The sequence below is a fragment of the Sciurus vulgaris genome, assembly GCF_902686455.1.
Source record: "Sciurus vulgaris genome assembly, chromosome: 5".
Taxonomy (NCBI): Eukaryota; Metazoa; Chordata; class Mammalia; order Rodentia; family Sciuridae; genus Sciurus; species Sciurus vulgaris.
The window spans coordinates 46825286-46849997 of record NC_136465.1 but is presented as its reverse complement, the minus strand read 5'-3'; positions in this window follow the sequence as shown (position 1 = coordinate 46849997).

Genomic DNA, 24712 nt, shown 5'->3' with positions numbered 1-24712 from the left:
GAGACTTTTTTTCTCACATTCTCACCAACATTTATTATTGTTTGTAATCTTGATAATTGCCATTCTGCCTGGGGTGAGATAAAATCTTAGAGTAGTTTTGATATGCATTTCTTAATCACTAAATATGTTGAAAAATTTTCTTATATTTGTTGATTTTATTTCTTCTTTTGTGAAGTGTCTGTTCAGTTTTTTAGCTGCTTTTTTGGTGTTTTTTGAGTTCTTTATATATGCTGGAGATTAATGCTCTATCTGAGGTGATTGCATTAAAGACATTCTTCCATTCTATAGGCTCTCTCCTCATGTTATTGATTGTTTCCTTTGCCGAAAAGAAGTTTTTTAAAAAGTTTGAATTCATCCCATTTATTTTATTTATTTATTTTTATTTGTTATTATTATTGATTCATTGTACACAATTGGGGTCCAACTTCCATTTCTCTGGTTGAACCCAAAATAGAGTCACACTGTTTGTGTAATCATACATGTACATAGGGTCAAGATGTTTGTCTCATTCTATTATCTTTTCTCCCCCAGACCCTTAATTTTCCTCTACACTATCCACCCTTCCTCCATTCTTACCTTACCCCCACCCCAATTATGTATCATTATCCTCTTATCAGTGAAATCATTCCCTTAGATTTCATCTCACCCCAATTAGAATGTGTATTGTCAAGAATACAAGCAGCAATAGGTGTTGGCGAGGATGTGGGGAAAAAGGTACACTCATACATTGTTGGTGGGGATGCAAATTGGTGCAATCACTCTGGAAAGCATATGGAGATTCTTCAGAAAACTTGGAATGGAACCACCATTTGACCAGCTATCCCACTCCCTGGCCTATACCCAAAGGACTTAAAATCAGCATCGCACAGTAATGCAGCCACATACCTTTTATTGATTTTTGATTTTACTTTTTGTGCTTTGGGAGTCTTGTTAAGAAAGTCAGGTCCTAAGCTGGCATGGTGAAGATATGGGCCTACTTTTTTTTATTAGATGCAAGAGCTCTCTCTGGTCTAGTCTTTGATCCACTTTGAAGACTCTGGGATTTAAAGCTGTGTTTAGCATGTTTCCTCCAACAACTCTATAGCAAATGGAGGATGTGTGTATTTGCCTTCTAATACTATCAGGCAAGTGTGAAGTTGAGGCTCCTTACTCTGTTTCCACTGACTTTTGAGATGAGGAGGAGTTCCTTGTTAATAGTGAAGGTAAGAATTCAAGCTATTAGACTTCAACTGATACCACCTTGGCTGAGAGCAGGAGAATTTCTTCATTTCCACACCTCACATGGAGCCTTCACTGACAACACAAGGGAGAGGTGACCTTTCAATCACTGAGTGGTAGTGCATGCTTTGACTCTACACTAGTTCTTCCCTGATATGACCTTAGAGAGGATTTAGTGGGTTCCCTTATGATTACTGGGTGGGGATAAATGTGCAGGCATCCCTTCTAAATTTCTCCATTGATACAATGGGATAAAGGTACTTTTTGGAGGGAAAGAAGTTATTTTTGATGCTACCCTGGAAGAAAAAGAATTTGAATGTTTCATGTTGCCTGGTAAGAGTGGACATGTATTCATTCTATTCACACTTTGCTCATGACGGTGTGGATTGGGCTATCATGTTTTTGTTTTTGTTTTCCTGCAGTGTTACGTTAGAGTAGAGTAATTCCTGTCCAAAGTTTACTGTCTTTCCAGTTCATCATGGCCATCTTTTTTCTGGTACTTTAGCTAGATAAAAGTGTATTTCTTGGTGTATGTTTGTCTTCTTCATTGGTGCTAAGGAATTGTCAACCTCTCCTGAAGACATTCTTATATAACTGACACAAAAAGAAAATTCTGAGAAGTCACCAGCTTGTCATTTCTCAGGTCTGCATTTACTAGTCTATCTATGTTTTCCCTCCTACTTTCTGAGTCTTCTTATGTTTGTTTTACATGTAATATTTGGGATTTTAGATTTTACTTAGTGTTTTAAATAGAGAAAATATGTCTACTCCATCTTCCACAAAGCAGTAATTCTCTCATTCTCTTCTACAATTCAATTGAAATTTTTTTTTTTTAACTCAAGCTGTGGGTCAGGTGACCCTCACTGTTCACATGAATTATTACAACAGTCATTTAATGAGCTTCCTGTTTTGGACCTTGACCTCTTAGAGATCTTTCTATTTCCAAAATAGACCTCCTAAGAATAACTCCATTAGAACAGAATTGGAAAATATATTTATAACTCCATAATTTTAATTAATGACTAAAACCTAATTTATCTATTGGGTATATTGTCTATAGATTCACTGAATACCATTTCTAAATCAATCAAAAATATGTTAGTATAATTATAAAAATTACACTAAACAAATTATAAGAATCTTCATTAACAGGAAACAAGGAAGAAATATAATCTTTTATTTTGATATAAAAGCAGAAGAAACTAAACAAACACTGTTTCAACAATTAATTTTGCTTTCTTAAGTATAACACTTAACCAATCAATGTTATTTTTGGAAGCTGCATGTATAAATTGATATGTGTCATGAATATGGTACACAGAATTTTAATTTTATAAGAGGATTAATTTTTTAAATGAATCAAAAGTAAATTTTTTTTCTTTGAAATGCTAAACCTTTCAGTTATGTTTGTAATCATTCTTTAATATGTTTATTTTATTTGTGTTATAGTAGATAATAGACACTTATCCAAAAGTTTATCACATAAATTACTGAATACATCTTAAGTTTTTTGTCCTCTCAACAAAGCCACAAAGTATATTTAAGTATCATGAGTATATTTATAAGGATTTTTTGGGTGTATTTTAAAGTCTCAAACAAATTTCTAGTTAAAAAATATCTTCCACATTACTCAGACTCCTGCTAAGGAAGGATGTGCACAGTAGCAATTAGGACAGTTAATCAGTGGGATTTGTCATCTAAAGGGGAAAATCATTAGCAAGACTCTGGGTGGCCAGCGACAGCTTAAATACTTATAAATCACAAAATTGTCAGTTTCTTCATTTAAAAGGGATAAGTTGAGCCTCTTTTTAATTTATATTTTTGATTTATGTCACTTTGCCAAAAATTTAAACACTTGGAACCCTGTCATGCAGAAAACTTGAAAACTTTGATAAAAGTTAAACAACGAAGTTGTCCTAGAAAAGTCACAAATCTCTTCTCTACACACTACATCAGGGCCTCATTAGACATTAGCAGACATTTTAGGGATTCCTACACAAAGCCATTGAATATTTATCATGGTGTCATAATTGGCTGGGCACTGTGTCACAGACTAGAAGAAGGCATAGATCCTCCCCTCAAGAACTTCACATTCCAGTGTCCAAAACTGAATTCTGGAACATAAAAACTAAAGGTTGACAATGATGCAAAAATAATAGATCTATTCTACTAATTGATTTAAATGGACCAATTCAGGCTCAGATTTTTAAACAAGTAGTTAAATAACTAACTAAAGGGTCGACACTAATTTCAAGTTACAAGTTGCCAAAAATCACATTTCAATTGATCTCAATTAGAAAAGATCTCTAGAAACATTACGTGTGCTTTTAATGTTATCTTCATATCCAATGATAAATAAAGCTCATCAATACCAAATCATAGAATCAACCATTTTTAATAAAAACCAACAGTTTAATTCAGGTACAATTGATGTACAATATTTAATATATTCAGTTTGTTGAAGTTGGACACTTGTATACATCCATGAAGTCATCATTGCAACATGAAGGTAATAAACATATACATCATCTCTAGAAATTCCTTGTATCCATTTATTTTTTGTTTTTAGTAAGAACACATACTATGAATTTACCTTCCTTACATAATTGTGAGTGCATACTATAGTATTGTTCATAACAGGAACTATGCTGAAGAGCAGAAATCTAGAACTAACTCACTTTGCAGAAATGTAATTTTACTCCTGTTAAAAATGGCACGCCATTTTCCACTCTCCACCTCCATTCCACGCTATGCTTTTTTGAGTTTGACTATTTTAGATAACATAAATAAGTGAAATATTTCTTTATTGTCTTTCTGTAATCGATTTATTACATCTGGTATAATGTTCTAAGGGCATTGTTTTTTTTTTTCTTTTTGGTGAGTTGAGTAGTATTCCATTGTATGTGTATGTACCACATTTTCTTTACATAATCATTTGTCAAGAAACATCTGTGCTGTATCCATAATATCATTATTGGGAATAGTGCTGCAATGAACATAGAACTGCAGAATATTTCTTTGAAATTGTGGTTTTAATTCTTTTTGACATATACACAGAAGTGGGATTGCTGGATAATAGTATAGTACTATTTTTAAATTTTTGAGAAATCTCCTACTCACTTCCATAGTCACTGCAGTATTTCACATTTCAGCTTTGTATAAGGCTCCTAATTTCTCCACATTTTTGCAAATACTTACTATTTGTTTGTTTTGTAATAGCTTTTGAAATGGTATGAGGCAATATATTTTTGTGGTTTTGATTTGCAGTTCTCTGGTGATTAGTGCTCTCAAAAATATTTTCATATGCCTATTAGTCATTTGTGTAACCACTTTGGAAATATCTATTTAAGTCCTTTGCTCAAGTTTGAACTGGACATACATTTTTTTTTTTCTTTTTGCTATTTAATTGTAGGATTTCTTCATATATTTTGGATGTTAACCCTTATCAGATAGAGAGTTTGCAAGTATTTTCTTACATTATGTAGATTATTTCTTAAGTTTCTAAATTCTTTCCTTTGCTCTCAGGAAGGTTTTTAATTTGATATGGTATCACTTGCATACTTTTGCTTTTTTGGCCTTTGCTTTTGGCATTATAATGAAGAAATTATTGCCAAGACCAACTTTAAGAAGAGTTTCTCCAATGTTTTCTAGTAGGAGTTTTACAGTTGCAGGTCTTCTGTTTCATTGTAATCCACTTTGAGTTGATTTTTTGTGTAAGATATAAGGTAAGAATCCAAATTCTTTCTTTTGTATGTTAATATTCAGTTTTCCCAGCACCATTTATTGAAAAGACTATTTTTATCCAATTGTGTATTCTTGGCCCTCTTGTTGAAGATCAGTTTATCATGTGTGTAGGCTGATTTCTGGACTCCATTCTTCTCCATTTGTCTATGTCTGTCTTGAAGCCAGCACTATACTGTTTTAAGTATTGTAGGTTTATAAGATACTAGAAATAGAAAATGTGGTGCTTTAGCTTTTTTCTTCTTTATCAAGAAAGCTTTGACTATTCAAAGTCTTTTATGATTTCATATGAATGTTGGGATTATATTTGCTATTTCTGGAGAAGAAAAGACATTGATATTTTTAGATGAATAGCACATTATAGAATTCTTTGGGTCCTTAATATTTTAACAATATTAACACTTCCAAAATGAATACAGGAACTCTTATATTTCTGTACATAGTCTTTAATTTTCTTTATTGATATTATTGTAGTTTTGAGTGAAATGAATCAATTTTCATTCAGTTTTCAGGTTTTTTTCTTTTTTATAATGATCATGGAATTGATCCAATTCAGTTGGCTTACTCTAATGTTTACTAATTTATCATAAAGTTTACAAAGTAGCTGTTCACTCCCTACCTAAAATACTATATTCTTTCCTTCACAATGAAGCAAAAACAAATGTCACTGGGACTCAAAGAGTATGAATTGTCAAAAATATTTTATTCTAGTAGCCATATGTGACTTTCTTGTCATCATTGAATTACTCGCCATTAAATTGTGGATTATATGCACACATACACACACACACGCACACACACAAACACACACAAACAACCTTTCAGAACCCATCTGATTTGCACAACTAACTTAAATGTAATAAAAACTAGTTGACAATGTGCAGAAAGTTGCTACCATTGCAAATCTTTGAAGAAAACTTTCAAAATTAATTACTCAAGTGATGTTATTTTGAATAATTATTTACCAGGTACTTACTGGGAGCTTTTCAAGCTTTGAATAAAGGATCTAAGGGTCAAGGAAGCTTTCAGGAAACAAGTAATACTCAGGAAATATTCTTTTAGCTATACAGATAATACTTCATAGACTTTTAGAACTCAGGTATACCTTATGTTATAATTTGTTTCATCCAAATTTTATGTGTAATGGTAATAGTGGAAACAGTTATTTTGGACAATTCTTTTTGGCTTTTAATTTAGACAAGTATGGAAATCAATGAAGAAAGTGAACAAGAGTTCAGAGAGAAAGTGGAGAGAGTGTCTTGGCACACCTATATAGACAGCACCTCCTGGCCCAGGACCAGAAAGGAGGAAGAATTGGGTATAGTGTTATGTACTCTTCTGAGAGAATTTTAGAGAGAGATGGAAGTTAAAGGGTCCAAATTAAAAACAAATGTTTAAAACCACTTTTCTCTAAAAACTTTCTAAAACATTAAAAATCCTGCATTGAAAGTACAGGCACTTCTGCTTTATATCCTTGTAACATGCTGTGAAAGTTAGAGTAATGGGTCTCAGACATATTATAGGATGATATAAAGAGGCAGTGCCCTGGGCAACAGGCAGAGCATCCTACATTTAAAATGTAGGAAAAATGGTAGAAAAACCCAGTAACAGCAGCAAAGGAAGTCAGTGGTAATGCATAGAGTACTTATGTATGTGCACAAGCTGATTTTTCATACACTAGACATACTTTTGGAACCATCACTCAGATTAAGAAAAGATATACTCTTATTGCCTTTACTGATGCAGTTTCTTCTCAAACTGTGTCACCTTTTAAAATCTTGTATTTTTTTTTGTTCTGTATATTAATGCTAATAAGTAAGATGGGACTCTTTAGTACATGCTCTTTTGGATGTGTTTTTTTTTCTTTCTTTAGCATTTATGAAAAGTTTCCGTATGATGAATGTAAAGATGGACAATCTCACTGCTACATGTATAACAGACTGTTAAGTGGAAATGAATAAATCTGAAGATTATAGTTATGAACTTATATTTTAGAAAAAACAAAGCTAGTAGGCAAAGCTATGATTCAGAGATATAAGTGCTTTAGATAAGGTCGCAGCATGTAGATCTGTAAAAAGTGAAATAAAATTTAAAGCATTAGCTAAAATTAGCATAGGTGGTACAAAGAAATGGATATGAGTCATGCCTAATAGATAGCATACTACTAAAAAATGACTAGGGCATTGCCTATGTCCCATTATTTTCAGATGTCAGGAAGATTGGAGTCTTGATAACACTTGACTGCATCAATTTTATTGGTGGAGGACATCCTGTCAGAGTAAGAGAATAGGTGACCAGTTAAAATCATTTCAAGATGAACTGGTTGTCAATTTCTCTGCTGAATCTCCTGAGGTTATGAATCAATATAACTATCTCAACAAACCTAGTGGTTCCACTAGTTATTTCTTTACCCTATTTTCTTAGTTATTCTCCATGGACCAGAGAAAGAATTGTAGTGGGTATTCTTAGAAAAGACATAATAAAAGCCAACAAAATGGAAAGCACTTGTCAAAATTGACCATCAACTAGCCTGCTGAAGAACACTATTTAAATGTAATCCAAGGATTTAAAATCAAAAGATCTAAATAAAAAGACTGGTCCAGCAGAGCTTATCAATTTAGATGCCCTCAATAAGAATTTGTTGTAAATATATTTTTAAGTACCTAAAGCAATGTTAATAATTTGTAAGTCTGATTAATTGAAATCTGGATTTTGCTTAAGTCAATGAGTTTGATAAGTTTGCATTTTCTGGAAATATACTAGAGGAAAAAACCTAAAGATACTGGTATATGGGGATGTTTCACTGCATCAATTATGGGAAACCTGTTAATTTTATCTTGAATATTCCATTCAAGACAGAGTTTTCGAGGGTGTTATTTTCACCTAGGAGTAAAACAGACCCTGAAACATGTTACCATAGAATTAGGCTTCAGATTTGAGAGGAAATAATTGGTTTCTGGAATATTAGTGTTTGACCCTCAAAGATAGAGTGATGCAATTACCAAAATAAGAATTTTTGGAAGAGAGTATAAAACAGTGTTTTCACTCATAGGTATCTGTGGTCATATTTAGTTGATTATATTCTTCTGTCCACAATGCACAGAGATTGCAGAAGAATTATTTGATCTATAAAATCCAAACAAACCTTTGTTCACAGGTCAGATGCTTTATTCTTACCAACAAACTAGGCACACATGGCTATTAACTAGTTCATGGACTTACTAAGTACCTTCACAGACCTGCTACTTTCTTCAAGATGAAGGTTGTTATGAAGAAGAAACTTGAAGATATTACTATAGTGTATGATGTACATTTCCCTCCAAACTTTTCTCCAGGGAACTTTTTGTCATACATTGGGTCAAATGTTTCCAGAGCAAAAAAAGAATACCTAGACATTCAAGTAATTATTAGATAGAAGCTCCAGTTTGACAATAAATCCTAAAAATTCACAATTCTATTGCTCTTGGGTCACACTTGGTTGGGATAAAGCTATAGAGGTCTGGTGATGAATGGAGATACACCATTTTTTGTGGTTTGGGTTAAAAAAAAATATAGTTATTTTCCAGTTACTGAAGAGCAGAATTTAACCCCATAAAGAAATTTTAGTCATCATCAAGGACCAGAGAGGTACGAAGGAAATGGTTCATTTTTCATTTTATCTCTGTTTATTTCTATTATTTGACTGATATAAAAATTCAAATGGCTCATAGGGATTATTGTGGTTTATTATGAATTTTAACTATTTTTAGTGCCTACATGATATCTTTAATGGAGAAATTAAATCACATGTCCTAATATCCAATACATATTTATTCTCTATTTTGCTCAATATATGAGAATATGTATGTGTATAAATGTATGTATGTAATATATATTCTCATATATATTGAGCAAATACATACATTCTGGATATACATGTGTGTATACATATATATATTCAAAAGTTATTCACCTCATGTGACAGTACATTTTCAAAATCTGTTATGTATATAACTTGCTCTTTAACATATAGTAGTTCTGAGTTTTCTTAAAAATCATGTGACTCAGAAACCATTACCACAGTGTCAGCATGTTAATAATATTTTACGCATTAGAGTTGATGACTAAGAAGGAACAATTACCCTCTATACTTAAAAAAAAAAGAAAGAATGCCAGAGGGTGAAAAATGAACTCTACCAAACAGAAAACTGTCCCATCAAGAAGTTTCCAACCATCCAGTGGTATAAGATATGAGAGGAAGTATCCTCTAAAGTTAAGAATATTACTCATCCATAAAGAAGAATAAAATTTTGGCATTTGCTGGTAAATGGATGAAGTTGGAAAATATCATGCTATGTGAAATAGGCCAAACCCAAAAAATCAAAGTCTGAATGTTTTCTCTGATAAGTGCATGAAAATATATAATGAGGGCAGGTGACGGGGGGAAGAGAAGGATGGTGTAGAGGAAAATGGGGTGGGAGGGGGTGGAGGACAGAAAGACAGTAGAATGAAACAGACAGTATTACCCTATGTATATGTATAATTACATAAATGGTGTGAATCTACATCATGTACAACCATAGAAATGAAAAGTTGTACCCCATTTGTATACAATAAATCAAAATGCAGTCTACAAAAATAAAAGTATTTTAATAAGAAAAAGAAGAATAAAAATAGACAAGGCACAAATTACCAATAGCAGGAACAAATTGGGGGCATCATTAGAGATCCCACAGGTCATGCAACTTTTACCCCCATGTCTGGAAAGGATATTGCAACAATAGCTAAAAAAAAGAAAGAAAGAAAAGAAGAAAAGGAAAATTACTCACCAATCCTTCTCAGAAACACAGAATAAAAAAAAAAAAACCCTAAATAAATAAAATAACAAATTAAAAAATCAAATCTGGCATCATATACAAATGATAATGTATCAGTTGGACTCCAGCTACTCAAGAGGCTGAGGCAGGGGGATCACAAATTTCAGGTCAGCATGGGCAACATATTGAAACCACTTCTTAAAAAATAAAAGGGCTGGAGTGTAGCTCAGTGGTAAGAACATCATTATGTTTAAGCCCTAGCACTGAAGAAGAAGAAGAAAAAAAATTACATCAAGGCCAAGCTGAATTTATTTAAGGAATGACAGATCAGTATAACAATTAAAAATCAGTCACTGTAACTTGGTTTATTAATAAGGAGAAATTTGCATAATACAGAAAAAGTATCTGCAAAAATTAAATTTATAATAAACACATAGCATTTACAGATTTATAATAAACATAGATTTATTATTTATTACTTATAATAAACATAGATTTATAATAAACACATAGCAAACTGAAAAAAATAAAGTTAGAATATATTAATATGGCTTGATCTATTGAAATATGCACGATGTGCCAAAATATTTGTATCAAATTTAAGTGCCTTATAAAGAACATCTACCACAGAGGAGGATCTCAATAATAAGATAAACAAGATCTATTCTGGGGCTTTCAGTATATTTGTTTTCAGATTCTTGGTTCTTGTTCAGTGAGACCATATACCAAGTGATTGTCTTGACAAGGATTGAGATGTGCCTGAGCTCAAAAACACTGATTGTGTGCCCAATGCTAAAAGAAGAGGCTAATACTGAAGCAATATGACATAATTTTTCAGCAGCTGATTGATTACAAAGAATTCCTTCCTGCATGAAGGGATGGAGTTATGCTAGATACAGAAAAAGCTTCTATGGAGACAGACTGACTCCTTCCTACAATACTTCTGCCATTTCTTCCTATGACATTTCTGCCTGTGTTGCCATGCACTTACAAAAATGCCTTATTTGTTGTCACATAGCCAATATAACATTGCTTCTAATTAAGGAATTCATTTTACCACTCATGGAGAGTGCCAGGGAACACACCACAGAATCCCCTGATATTTCTATGTACCCATCTCTCAAAATCAGCTGGCTGATAGAATGGTAGAAATGGCCCACTGATGACTCAATTGCAGTGCTTTCTTGGAGAGGAAAAGATAAATCCAGAAAATGTGGAGTTCCGTCCTACAGATTGAAGCATATACTTTAAGATAGCAGAATATATTGCACTGTTTCTCCGTCAATGAATGGAGAAGAGGTCTGCCCTCTCACTATATTGTCTAATAATTGATTCATAATATTTTTGTTCCCAGCCATAAAATGTTGAATTGGCACTGTCAGTATGGGAAGGAGACGGGTAGGGAGAGAAAGCAAGAGATGCCTAAGCCAACAACCATATTACAATTCTGTTAAACTGGAACATGAAACTTCCGGCTAGCTGCTTTGGACTTCCTACTGAACTGAAAAGAAAATGAGGGGATCAATTTTCATGACTTGGTAGTTTATCCAAATTACCAAACAAAATTGAATTACACAAAGCAGAAAAGGAGGAGTATGCGTGGACCCGGGGACTTCATGAGGAATTTATTTATATTTTTATGCTCAATAATAATAATAGTATTAGGATTAGGACATCTTGATGAGGTCAAGGCCAACAGACAATTGAATTCTGTGGAAATAAATTTTTGAGTTGCCCCACAATGTAAAGAACCCTGAACAACTAGGACTCTGAGCCAGGTAAAGGGAATTAGATAGAAGAGGGGAGCTATAATGATTAATTTGCTCTTGTGATTTGCTAAAAAGGTACTACAATAGTTGTGTCTTATGTCAGATGATTCATTTTCCCTCCAAGGCTTTTTAGCTTACATAGCTAATGTTGTAATTTAGGACCCATGGAGAGGATGATTGTGTCAACATCACCTTGTGATGATTTGGTGATAGATGAGCTCTGTGAATTCCTCTCTGTTAGGCAAGAATGGATGCTGAGTTGTAAAGTGTATGAGGATTCTTGGTTAAACCCCAATTTCCATTTTTTCCCCTGGCCCCTACATCAATTTTCTGTGACTCTCTTTTTTCTCTGGGTTCTAAAGAGTGGACATCTGTGGACTACATGACCTGAGCCTTCTTGCGTTCCGGCTTCAGGCTAGATTCAGCAAATGAAGGACAGCAGAAATAAATTGAAGGGCAGGTGAAGAGAGGGTTCAGGATATGTCTTCTTCATACCCTGCCTCAGGTCTGACAGTGGCTGCCTCCTCTATGACTATGTATTCTGTTGAGCATCCCTCCCTCTACTTTCCAACTCTCCTGTAGAAATTCTCTTCCATTTGCATGGACACTTACTGGTGATCTCCAGGTTGCTAGCCTCTGGATTCTGCAACATCTTTAAACTCCCCACATTTCAATATATTGTCTAAATTCCAAATGACTGTTCTTTCTCTTTGCTACTGAGATCCAAACTGATATACTCATCTATAATGAGAGAATCTCTCTCTCAGTAATGACTTAGGTTAATAATCCTCAAACATGTTCCACTAGAAACATATATTCAATGTGTTCCTAAATACTCAGTGTAAAAAGGAGATGTCAAATTAATGGGGGAAAGTGTAAAGGTGGTGGTATTGATATGTGATCATGAAAAAGTATTCATGTCCACTCCCAATCTCCCAGAAAAGCTCTTGAAATACATTCAAAGAAAATTGTAAATGTTCTAAATAGTATGCTGACTGGAGGTTATGCAATAAATAATCTTACAGTGATGCTGAACTATTTTAATAATTATTATTCTCTTTACACTAGACTCCTGAACAAGTCTTGGTCTAGTTTGGGAGTTTCCTAGGTTATTGTTCCCAGTTGCCTGTGCCTGGATGCCTCTATCCTCTTGGGGGATTAATAAGTCATAATTCATTAGCTGTGAAAATTAAATGCAATGAAACATGAAAAACATCCAGGACACTGGCTGTTAAAGTGATCCATGGTTTGGACCATTCAATGGTAGATGTTATTATTCTAAGTACTCATCAGTCCTCTATAGTTATGGACATATCTCTATTTTATTCCTGATCCAGGCAAACAACTAGGAAACACCTTAAACAACTAGGAAAAACCTTTATATGAGTTTAGGAAGTAATAGAACCAAAGAGTTCCCTAAATTGTCTTTTCAGTTAGTCTCTTATGTGGTTCTCTCCTATTTAATCCAGTGCTCTAAAATCCCTAATTTTGATCTTATGCCGCTGGAGAATTTGTTCTGCAGTCTAACCATCTAACAGTCACAGAGATGAGTTTATGATTATACCATATTTCCTTTTAACTTCCCTCAATGTTTTCTCATTAGACTCCCTCATACGATTAAGCTTAATTTTCCTTCTCGTTTATCTCCTGAGATAACATCATTATTCAAATTAAACCTTACAGCAACACATTTAATTGAAATTTCAGTACCTAATAATACTAAATATTCCTGTAAAAGACAACTATTTCGAACATCTTATTTTACCCACATGCAATACTATATCTTTATATTTTATCTCTTCTTTCTAAGCAGACATTTAGCAGGTAGATCCATTATTACAAATATAAAAGTGAATTATAATTTGGCATTGTCTGTCACTGAATTTGAGTTGCAGGAGCTGCTCACAGATAAAAGAACTCTGAGATGAGAAATATATTTGAAACAACAAGGGACCTATGTCAAATAACCACAGGAAAGTTGATTGCTCTGAAAGACTTCAATAAAGTATGTTAATTAAAACCTACACTTGAGCCTCCTCAGCAGTTGGGTGGTTGACAAAGTACTTCAGAACAGTTTGAAGAGATTATGTGTTTCATGTTAGTGAGCAATTGAAAAGTCAGCAGTGCCTCAATTCTCTGATATGGAAATGGTACATTCTAAATTGGCCTCTAGAAGGGGAAACAAAATAATCTAATGTATAAGCATTATAATTCTGTTTCCTTCTGTAGCCTATGCCCAGCTTAAACTGATAGAGTTACAAAGTAGGCAAAATCAAAGGTAGATTTATTCTAGATTCCCTTTCCATCATTTGGCTTAGGATAGAAAGTACGTAAAAAAATGACACCACAATTACCAGAGTAGTTGGGAATTTCATCAGGGTAACTGTTGCAATAAAGAAAAAACTCAACAGTGGAACATATAGAATAAAGAGGATTGTCTAAGAGACAATTGGATTATTTTTATATTTTGAACATCCTGCATATCATTGCTAATATGAAGTTAATTTAAAATAACTTCATCTTATGAAGACAGGAAGTTCTTACCTTTATAATGATACACTGACTGCAGTATTACACTAGTGCTTTATAATAATGTTGGATCACTTGAGCTTGGCTTAACACTGGGAAAAGCTACCAGACCATGAAGTTAAAACTTGGTAGGTAAAACTAGTTGAACTTGAACCCTCTCGTAAGAACAGATTTGGCAGAGATTTCAACACACCAAATGAGCCATAATGATATTTGATCAAAGATGGACCATGTATATGACATGGTCTAATAAGAATATAATGGAGATGAAAAATTCCTATCATCCAATGATATAATACCATTTTGCCATTATAGTGTAATAATCTCTATTTGTAGAGATTCTCTTGTAAATGAACCTACTAAGCTGTCAGTCCTATAAAAGTACAGCACATATAATTATGTACAGTACATAATACTTGATAATGATAACAAATTGCTGTGTCACTGGCTCATTTATTTATAAAGCTATGCTTTATATGTTTAATTTATCATATAAAGGGTACTCCTGTTTATAAAAAGGAGTAAAACAAGATTCCTTGTTACTACAGCAGCATTTTCATAAATCTTGTGTTTACAGAGTTTCTAATTATATCATTTTCTCTTCTGCATTGTTAGAACTTTTATAAGTGAGGTCAATGATTTTTGTAGTTTTCTATGTAGAAGAAGTCTTGGCCACCTATCACTAAATTAATTCCAGAGTATTTTGTTATTTTTTCTGTTGTAATTGGAATTTAAAATTTTTATTTAAAATTATTTGTCATTCATATATATGATATGTATTGTGTATAATATAAATGCCATATGATTTTATGCTATATATGATGTATTGCTAAATGTTACATTTGATATGTAATACTAAATGTACTTATTCACTCCAATCTATATTTGTATATCCTTTTAGGTTTTCTACATGCATAATGATATTTTCTGCAAATAATGACAGGTTTTGCTACTTGAATCTTTTTTCACTTTTTTCAATCTTTTTCTACTTCTTATTTTATTGCAGTGCAATGTTTATAGTAGCAGTCATAGCTTCGATTTCCTTTATTGTAAAAGTTATAATAAAAACAACAAGCATAGTTAAGTGCATTATATGTGATGTTTAAAATACCTTGATGATTACCAACCCATTGCACTGGTTTCATAAATCAACTAATATTATAGAATTAAAAATAAAGCATTATGCTTTTAAGGCAATAATTTTAAACATTATTGTCATATGCAACAGCTTATCCATGAATCAAATGTTTTATTTGCTATAAAACAAGGACAAATTTTTCTAAATGCATGTACAATTTGCCTACACATACTGTCTCTTACACAATATTAAAATATATGTTAAATTAAAAATAATATCCATTAGTTTAATTATTTTACTGGAAGCAAAAGTACCTTTTTACTATTTACAAAAGTACTTTTGTCTTTAGAATTTATCATCAGGAGTTCAACTGACTTGCCGATAGTTCTTTCTTTTCTTTCTTGGGGGGGAGGCAGTGTTTAACAGGATTTAAACCGGGTGCACTCAAGCACTGACCACATCCCCAGCCCTATTTTGTATTTTATTTAGAGACAGGATCTCATTGAGTTGCTCAGCGCCTTGTCATTGCCGAGCAGGGCTTTGGACTCTTGATCCTCCTGTTTCAGCCTCTGAAGCTGCAAGGATTACAGTTGTGTGCCACCATACCCGGTCAAGATTTTTTTCTGGGAAATTTACTAGTAAATAAAACAGCCTGTATAATTAGCTTCATTTAGAGATATCAAAATGAGATTGCAAGAGGTGTACACATTTTTTTTTTATTTTGAAAGAAAATGGGAAACAGGTCTTCTAGTTGTTTTCCCCCTGACACTGGGTATTTAATTGAACCCAAGGTCTTGTACTTACTAGGTAAAGTACTCCACCACTCAGTTACACCCCCAGTCCCTAGTCCTCTAATTCTAAAATCACTATTAAGTTTCTAGTCAACTGTGATATTTAGAGATAATGTATGCTATCCACAATTTTTTAAGTGACACAAAACAACTGTCCACCTGATCCCAAATCCTAATAAACAAGATGACAAGTGAAATAGTGAAATAAACATATACATTAGTTTTGATACATATATGTTATAAATATCCACATGCAATCATAAGCACATGATTTCTGAGAAATAAGTCCAATGCATTCTAAAAAAGATTAAGAGCTACCTTATTGTTCTTGAAGGAAGATGAAAAGAGAAATCATTAAAATCAATAATTTTGATATAAATACTAATGTATTTAAAGTCTTCACAGCAAAATTATAACTAATATATTTTTAGATGTTTTAACCTTAAGCAAAGTCTCCTAAATCTTGAAAAACAATACATATCATTCCATGAAAAAGTAATATGATTTACATTTATTGCACTTCAGATTCATATAAGCAGAAAGGTTTTATCTATGTGAACATTGACACAGGAGTTAACCATAAATGTCTAAAAAGTGAATATATTTTCCTTAGAGATTGGTTCATATGGCCTTTGGTATGTATCCAGTTAAGAGAGAAATGTAGATTATAATATGAAGCTCAGAGGGAAGCTTATGAAGCAAAGATGTAGGGCAGATGAGATTTGTGTATAAGAACAGACACTCAAGATCCTCTGGCTGAATACCTACAGCCAGAGGGTTTAATGTGAAGGGAGATCTGAGAGCTTTATCTAGGCCACCAGCTGTCTTTTGCTGGGGAAGAGGAAGCATACATAGGGAAAGAAAATGACTCATGTCATACAGCAGAAAGTGAGTAGGTTTCTCACATCGTGCTCTGTACCCTTCCCATACATCTGAACTAGGAAAGGACCAGGGCATCTGAGACTTTTCAATCTTGACTTTTAGTGCCTTAATTTGCCTATCTCCCAGGGGTATGAGTTTCAGAGGGAGAAGTCTAACTGAAAAGCTTCATTGGAAGAATCAAGATCAATGGTATCTTACTAAATGAATATGACAGTTTCTCCTTGTCTCATGCCTAGAGCCAACCCCATTAGGACATAAAATCTTAGGTATGCACAGATGGGAATGATCTTCTTCATTTTTGAGCCTCATCTCTCATTTGCCAACATTTCTTCCATCTTCAGGAGTGAGATCTCTCTCTAAGAGGACACAGTGTCTCCATTGAAAGTGTCCTCTTTTCCCCTTTCCCATCCATTCTAATAACCTCATGCTTGTTACTCTGGGGAAAAAAAAAAAAACAAAAACAAAAAACAAAAAACAGGAGTGAGCGAAACCACAGCTTTTACAGAATTGAGTTTCTTTACACCTCATCTTTTAAAACTCCACCCTACACATGATAGTGAAACTCTCTAAGCACAAGAGAAATGGCTACCTTCCATCTCAACCTTATCGAAGGTATGTCTCTGCTGGAGTCATAATATTATTTTCATCTCAAGTTTTTAAATATACTTCCCTTTACCATGTTTTTTGGAAGGTAGAAACAAAAGAGTGCACATTGTCACTCCATTTTAGCTACTTTAATATGATGATTGTGTGGAAAATAAAAATTGTCATCCATTATTGTTTTTGTAAAGAAATTGAATACACAATATTATTAGTTGAGGGAAACCTTAGAAAAAGCATAGTCATCAGTGGCAGTCATAAGAAATCATTAAAACACTATTTTTTTATTATTTTTCCACATTTTTTTCTCTTTGGCTTTATTCATAGGTGATATGCCTAATATTTGAGTTAAAATCAGACCAAATTTTTATCCTAATCATGGTTTCCTTCATAATTTCCTAACGTTAGGCATATCATGCAAATATGTTACACTATTTATTAAAATCGCTAATCTATCTTATGTACAAATCTTAAAGTGATCATTAATATGCAAACCATTCTTATCTATATTGAAGAACTTGATTAAATTGAGAGGCAGTTCGATGTGGTGGTAAAAGCTGGTCTATGAAATCAAAATGTTTGATTTCAAAGCCCTGCCTTATGGACTGGTTGATGACAATTACTCAGCAATTTTGTAAACAAGCTGTGACTTGTTAGGACTCACTTCCATGCCATTTTTTTAAAATTTATTTTTATTGTAAACAAATGGGATACATCTTGTTTCTCTGTTTATACATGAAGTAGAGGCATACCATTTGTGTAATCGTTTTTGATTCATTCTGTTATTTTTCCCTTCCCCCCCACCCCTCCCACCCCTCTTTTCCCTCTATGCAGTCCCTCCTTCCTCCATTCTTGCCCCCTCCCACTTATCAGCAAGATCATTCGTCCTTTGGTTTTTTGAGATTGGCTTATCTCAACATGATATTCTCCAATTTCATCCATTTGCCTACAAATGCCATAATTTATTATTCTTTATGGCTGAGTAATATTCCACTATATATATATATATAGATAGATAGATATAGATATAGATATAGAAATATATACACTATATTTTCTTTATCCATTCATCCATTGAAGGGCATCTAGGTTGGTTCCACAATCTGGCTATTGTGAACTGAGCAGCTATGAACATTGATGTGGCTGTATCTCTGTAGTATACTGATTTTAAGTCCTTTGGATATAGGCCAAGGAGTAGGATAGCTGGGTCAAATGGTGGTTCCATTCCAAGTTTTCTAAGGAATCTGCACACTGCTTTCCAGAGTGGCTGCACTAATTTGCAGCCCCACCAGCAATGTATGAGTGTACCTTTTTCCCCACATCCTTGCCAACACCTGTTGTTGCTTGTATTCTTGATAATCGCCATTCTAATTGGGGTGAGATGGAATCTTAGTGTAGTTTTGATTTGCATTTCTCTTATTACTAGAGATGTTGAACATTTTTTCATATATCTGTTAATTGCTTGTAGATCTTCTTCTGTGAAGCGTCTGTTCATTTCCTTAGCCCATTTGTTGATTGGGTTATTTGTGTTCTTCGTGTAGAGTTTTTTGAGTTCTTTATGTATTCTGGAAATTATTATAGTGTTCTATCTGAAGTATGAGTGGCAAAGATTTTCTCCTACTCTGTAGGTTCTCTCTTCGCATTGCTGATAGTTTCCTTTGCTGAGAGAAAGCTTTTCAGTTACTTCCACACCATGTTATGGGAAATAAAAAAAAAAGGCATCACCTCCAGTGACAAAAGTACATTCCCATGAAAAGGCATAACTTCCTGCTCTTCTTGTGCTCTTTTATCCCCCGCAATGATTTGTTGAATTTGTTGTGTGAGCCAGATTTTGTGTTAGGCACTGAGGAACATAAAAAAAGGATAAAGACTGGTTGGCAAGGCTCAAGGTGCTTAGTGCAGTGGTTTTAAAATGCTCCGAAAATGATTCTATGATAGAGTCTGATTGTTATCCAGGTGGCCTAACTCCCTTTTTTTCCAGTGTGAAACATAAAAACCTTCCCAGGGTTTTATAAAAATGCATTATCTTACCTTCTGAACTTAAAAGTAAGTTCACTTCAGTTGTCAACTTTAATATTCAAAGAGGGCACTTTGCTTTATCAAAACCAAAAAGTGATATTGCTCTTACATAAATAACTGTCCATCACAGCTATCTTGTGCCAATCTGATTAAATTCTTTTCTCTGAGGATCAAAAAACTCTAATATTCCATTTTGGAAGTCAAAGATTTTATCCTGCAGCACGACTGAAATCAAATCCTTTAAGCAACTTCTGTAAAAACATTTTGGAAAACATACTTATCCAGAATAATTTCTGACTATTGGTAATATACTTAGATTTTTAATGGCATGAATAAAAAATCATAATATTAGAAGGTAATGGTTTAAAATTTTATTTCCTCTAAAACAAAAGACTAACAGAAAACAGTATTTTTTGTAATTATTTGCTTTCATGTTTCATTTATTATTTGCAAACACTATCTTAGTGACTGTAAATAATTTGTTTATGTATGGTAATGTGTATTCCTTGGGTAAAACCTTTTCCACTTTCTTCTGAAGAACATTGGAACTTTTAGAAAACCGTATACATTCAAATAGATTTTTTAAAATATTGAACTATTTTTGGAGTAATCCTAGGTACACAGGAAAATCAAGCAGAATGCACAGACATTTTCCAACACAGGCATTGCCCCACCATCAAAATCCCAAAGAGTGTTTAATCTATGATAATTGATGAACCTACATTCATACGTCATTATCACCCCAAATCTAACAGTACACACTAATCTTAGTTTTGGTGCTTACATTCTACAGATCTCAACAAACATATAATTGACTCTTAGGGCATCATACAAAATTGTTAATTGTTCCCCAAATCCTCTGTGCTCATCCTGTGTGTTCCTCCCTTCTTCTGCCACCCCTATTCCCAATTATCCACCAATCCCTTCACTGTCTCCATAGTACTGAACCCTCCAGATGGTCAGATAGTTGGAATCATATAATATTTAGCTCTATAGACTGGTCTCTTCCATTCAGCAATATGGTCCCATTTCTTATTGTCTTTGTGGCTTCATAACTTATCTTCTACTAGTGTTAAAAGAATATGCATTATTTGGATATATGACAGTCTCACCATCTTTTTACATTCTGAATGGCATGTTAGACACATCCAAGCTTGTTAATCATAAATAAAGATGTTACCAAAAACTCGTGAGTTTGTTTTGTGTGGAAATATATCTTCATTCCTTTTGGTTAAATAGCAGACAGTGCAAATATTGGAGCATATGACAAAAGAAAATTATTTTTTTGAGTAAACTGCAAAAATGTCCTCCCAATTTACTGTACCCCTTGGTACTCCTCTGTGCAATGAATGACAGTTCTTGCCACTACACATCCTCACCAGCATATGGTACCTGAAGTGTTCTGGACCACGATCATTTCCATAAGTTTATAGTGGCATCTTACCATTGTTTCAATTTGCAATTTTCCAATGATATATCATGTGAAACACATTTTCTTTTACTGATTCTCCATTTACATATTCTTCCTGGTGAGGTATCTTCTCGGTTCTCTTCCAATATTTTATTAGGGCTGTACAACTTTTCATTGTTCAATTTTAATAGTTCCTTTCATATTTCATACAGGGGCCTTTTTTCAAAAATATGTATTTTGCAAATATTTTCTCCCAGTCTTTGACCTGTCCTCTTTTTCTTGATACTTTTATAGAGCAGAAGTTTTAAATTTTTATGAAATCTGGCTTATTTCTTTCCTGTAAGGATTGTGTATTCAATGTTCTATCTAAAATAACATACAAGACCCAAGATCATGTAGATCTTTTCCATGTTATCTTCTAGGCATATTATAATTCTACATATTACATTTATTTCTATGATCAATTTTGATTTAGTGTTTGGAAAGAGTATAAGGTTTCTGTCTCTAATCTTTCTTTTATTTTTTTATATTTTGCATGGACAAGTCCAGTTGTTTAAGCACTAATTTTTTGAAAAGAGTATCTTTAATCCACTGTTATTTTCATTGCTTCTTTGTGAAAGATCAGTTACTACATCTCTTCAGGTCTATTTCTGGGCTCTCTATTCTGTCCCGTAAATAAATTTGACTACTTTTAATTCAATTCTACAGTGTCATGAATACTTCATCTTTCTAGTAAACCTCAAAATTGAGTAGTATCAGTCATTTGACTTTATTCTTCTTTATTCAATATTGTGTTGGCTATTGCCTCTTAAACTTTAGAAAGAATGTGCTGATAGCTGCAAGATGACTTTCTGAGATTTTGAGTGGGATTGTATTTCAAGTGTAAGTCAATTTGGGAAAAATTAACATCTTGACAATATTAAGTCTTCTTATCCATGAACATGCAATGTCCATCTTTGATTTCTTCATCAGAGTTTTGCAGTTTTCCACATGAATATTGTAGATGTTTTGTTAGATTCTTGACTGTGTATTTCACGTTTTGATGATGATAATGCAAATGGTATTGAGTTTTTAATTTTAAATTCCATTTGTTTGTTGTTATTATATAGAAAAGTGATTGACTTTGTATATTATCCTTGTAACCTCCAACATTAATTGAAGTGCTTATTAGTTTCAGAATCTTTATTGTTGTTGTTGTTGATTTTCTTCAAAGAGAATTATTGTCAACTGTGAACAATTTCATTCCTTTCTTTCAAATCAGCAGAATAGCATATGTCCATCATCACAAATCATACATAGAGAGTTCCTGTCTAAAATCCTTCCTGGTCTACCTATTCATCGTTTCCTTTTCCCCCCAAACCTTTAGCAACCTCTGATCTTTCTCCATGTTTTTGCCTTTTTCCAGAATGTCAGATGTTTGGAATCATGCGATAAGACTTTTAGACTTTGTTCTTTCACTTAGAAATATGCATGTATTTTTTTCTTTATCTTTTTATGACTTGATAGTGGATGTCTGTTTAGTCTTGAAAAAAAAATATATATATATTTAAACTTGACAGGATGTATCATAGTTTATTCATCTATTCTCTTACTGAGGGAGACATTGGTTGTTTTCAAGTCTGGAGAAATTCAGAATTAAACTGCTGTAAAACCTGTTTTCAGATATCTATGTGAACATATTTTCAACGTCTTGGCTTCCATACCAATCAAAGCAATTGATGGATTATATGGTAGATGTGTAGCTTTGTAAGACACTGTTGAATTTTCTTCCCAAGTATTTGTTTTATTTTGCATTTTTCCATCAATGAATGGGATTTCCTGTTTTTCATACCCTCCCCAGATATTGATGTGGCCAAAAATTTTATGTTTGGCCATTCTGATAGATGTTGTTAGTTTTTGTTTGTTTTGTTTCAAATCTCTAATACTTTGTTTTTATTCTTTCTTAGAGTGTCCACTTCTCACTAACATTACTGATTTGTCCTTGTATGGTATTAATTTGTATGAGATTCCTTAGCCTGTTAATTATATGTGTTTTTAATTCCTAGACTGATCATTCTAACTTCCTTGCCATATCTAAATTTCTGTGACTTTACTGTTCTGTAGTTTGCCTTGTAATTTTTTGAAAGTCAGATGTGATATAATGCATCATGGAATCTCCACTAAGATTTATCAGAGACAATGGTAAAGTGTAGTAGGAGGGGAAGCATTATCCAATCCTGTGATTAGGTCTCAGTCTTTTATTAAGCCTGTATCCCTGGGCTGTGAACTTCACAAATGCTTCTCAGGTCTCCTGCCTTTGTTTGTGGGACAAGATGGCGAGAGGGCCTGAAGTTGGCTATTTCTCTTCCTCAGCTTGATTAGACTCTTAGAAAACTTCGGGTTAGGTGCTAATAAAATTTCTATAGAGAACAGGCTCTATTCAAAAGAACAGAATGCTCTCTAGTATTTCAAAATAGTCACTCTTTTCTGCCCCTGCTGGAAGCCAGAGGTGATTTTTCTATGATCTTCATGGTGAAAACCTGGTAGAGGTAAAACTCACAATGTGGAAGGCCTGACTGCACTTCCCCTGAAGATTTTAGCTTTCAGATTTTGTTCACACTCAGCTTCCAGCAGTTCATCAATTGCATTTTAGGGTTTTCTATCCTAGTACTGGTTGTACGTTTCTGCTTTAGTGTATTTTGACTCCCCGTATCTCCCAATCTGTCTCCAATTTTGGAGGCAGTGCTATTCGCTATGATTCTCTCTTCTCTCATGGTTCTGACAAAAGTTGTTGATTTTTTCAATTTGTTCAGTTTTTTACTTGTTACAAGGACAGAATGACAACTCTCCAACTTCTCACATGTTGGATTAGAAAGCGGAAGTCTCAAATATGATGTTTTTGTTGTTGTTGTTTTATGAGTGAATATAATTTCAGGTGTTTGAATATCTAAATTACACTGTTATTTTTAGCAGTTGTTGAAATTTTGCCTTTATTTTTCCTTCATTCTATTCCTAATGAAACCATGTGCTGAAACTTATGTGGATGGGACCTAACTCATGGCTTTTACATTACCATCTTTAGATTCAATAATAATATATAATATAATATAAATGTATGTATGTAACACACATATATTTATGATTGAAAGAAACTGTTTTATTAATCATGCTTTAAAATTTTTATATGAAAAACGTTGTTATTTATCTTGTTTCTCTTAATATACCAGATAGAGTCCTCATTAAGTTTATTTCCCAAATTCTAATTCTCCTTCAGTAGGTAAATAGTTCAATCCAGAGTGTCAACAGGTTAAAAAAAGGCACAAAGGGGATTTGTGTTGAATTCTCTGGAGTTATGAAACTCTTCTAAGTGTGGTCAGCATCTCTGGAACAAATATATAGACTCCCTAAATGGTCAAATTGAGAAAAGTGAATTTTTAGAATACCATTAGTAGTACAGATTTACTAAAGCATAAAAATTAAAGTAGTACAAAGCTGTGTATTATGGATATAAAAATTAATGCTAATTATGATTAACTTTAACAGTTCTTTTAAATAAGATAGTTGTGTACTGGAATAGTCCTGAAAGATTTCATGATTTCTGCCTATTATTTTACTTTTCACTTGAAACAGTTTCCTTTAATTTTATAAATATCAAGTATTCATGAAGAACCACAATTTACTGAGAATTTCAAAACAATTGGTCACAAAATTAGTTGGAATTTAGAATGTACTTCCAGCATTTAATCTTTTGCAGGGTATGACAGTGTAGAGTTAATTAGCAGTTATTGAAATAATTGTGTTTACCTTTAGCATATGTTTATGATTCAGAGGTAGGACTTAAATGTCAATGATTCTAGCCCAACTTCAGTTGATTGGGTCTACAGATTATTTGATAAACT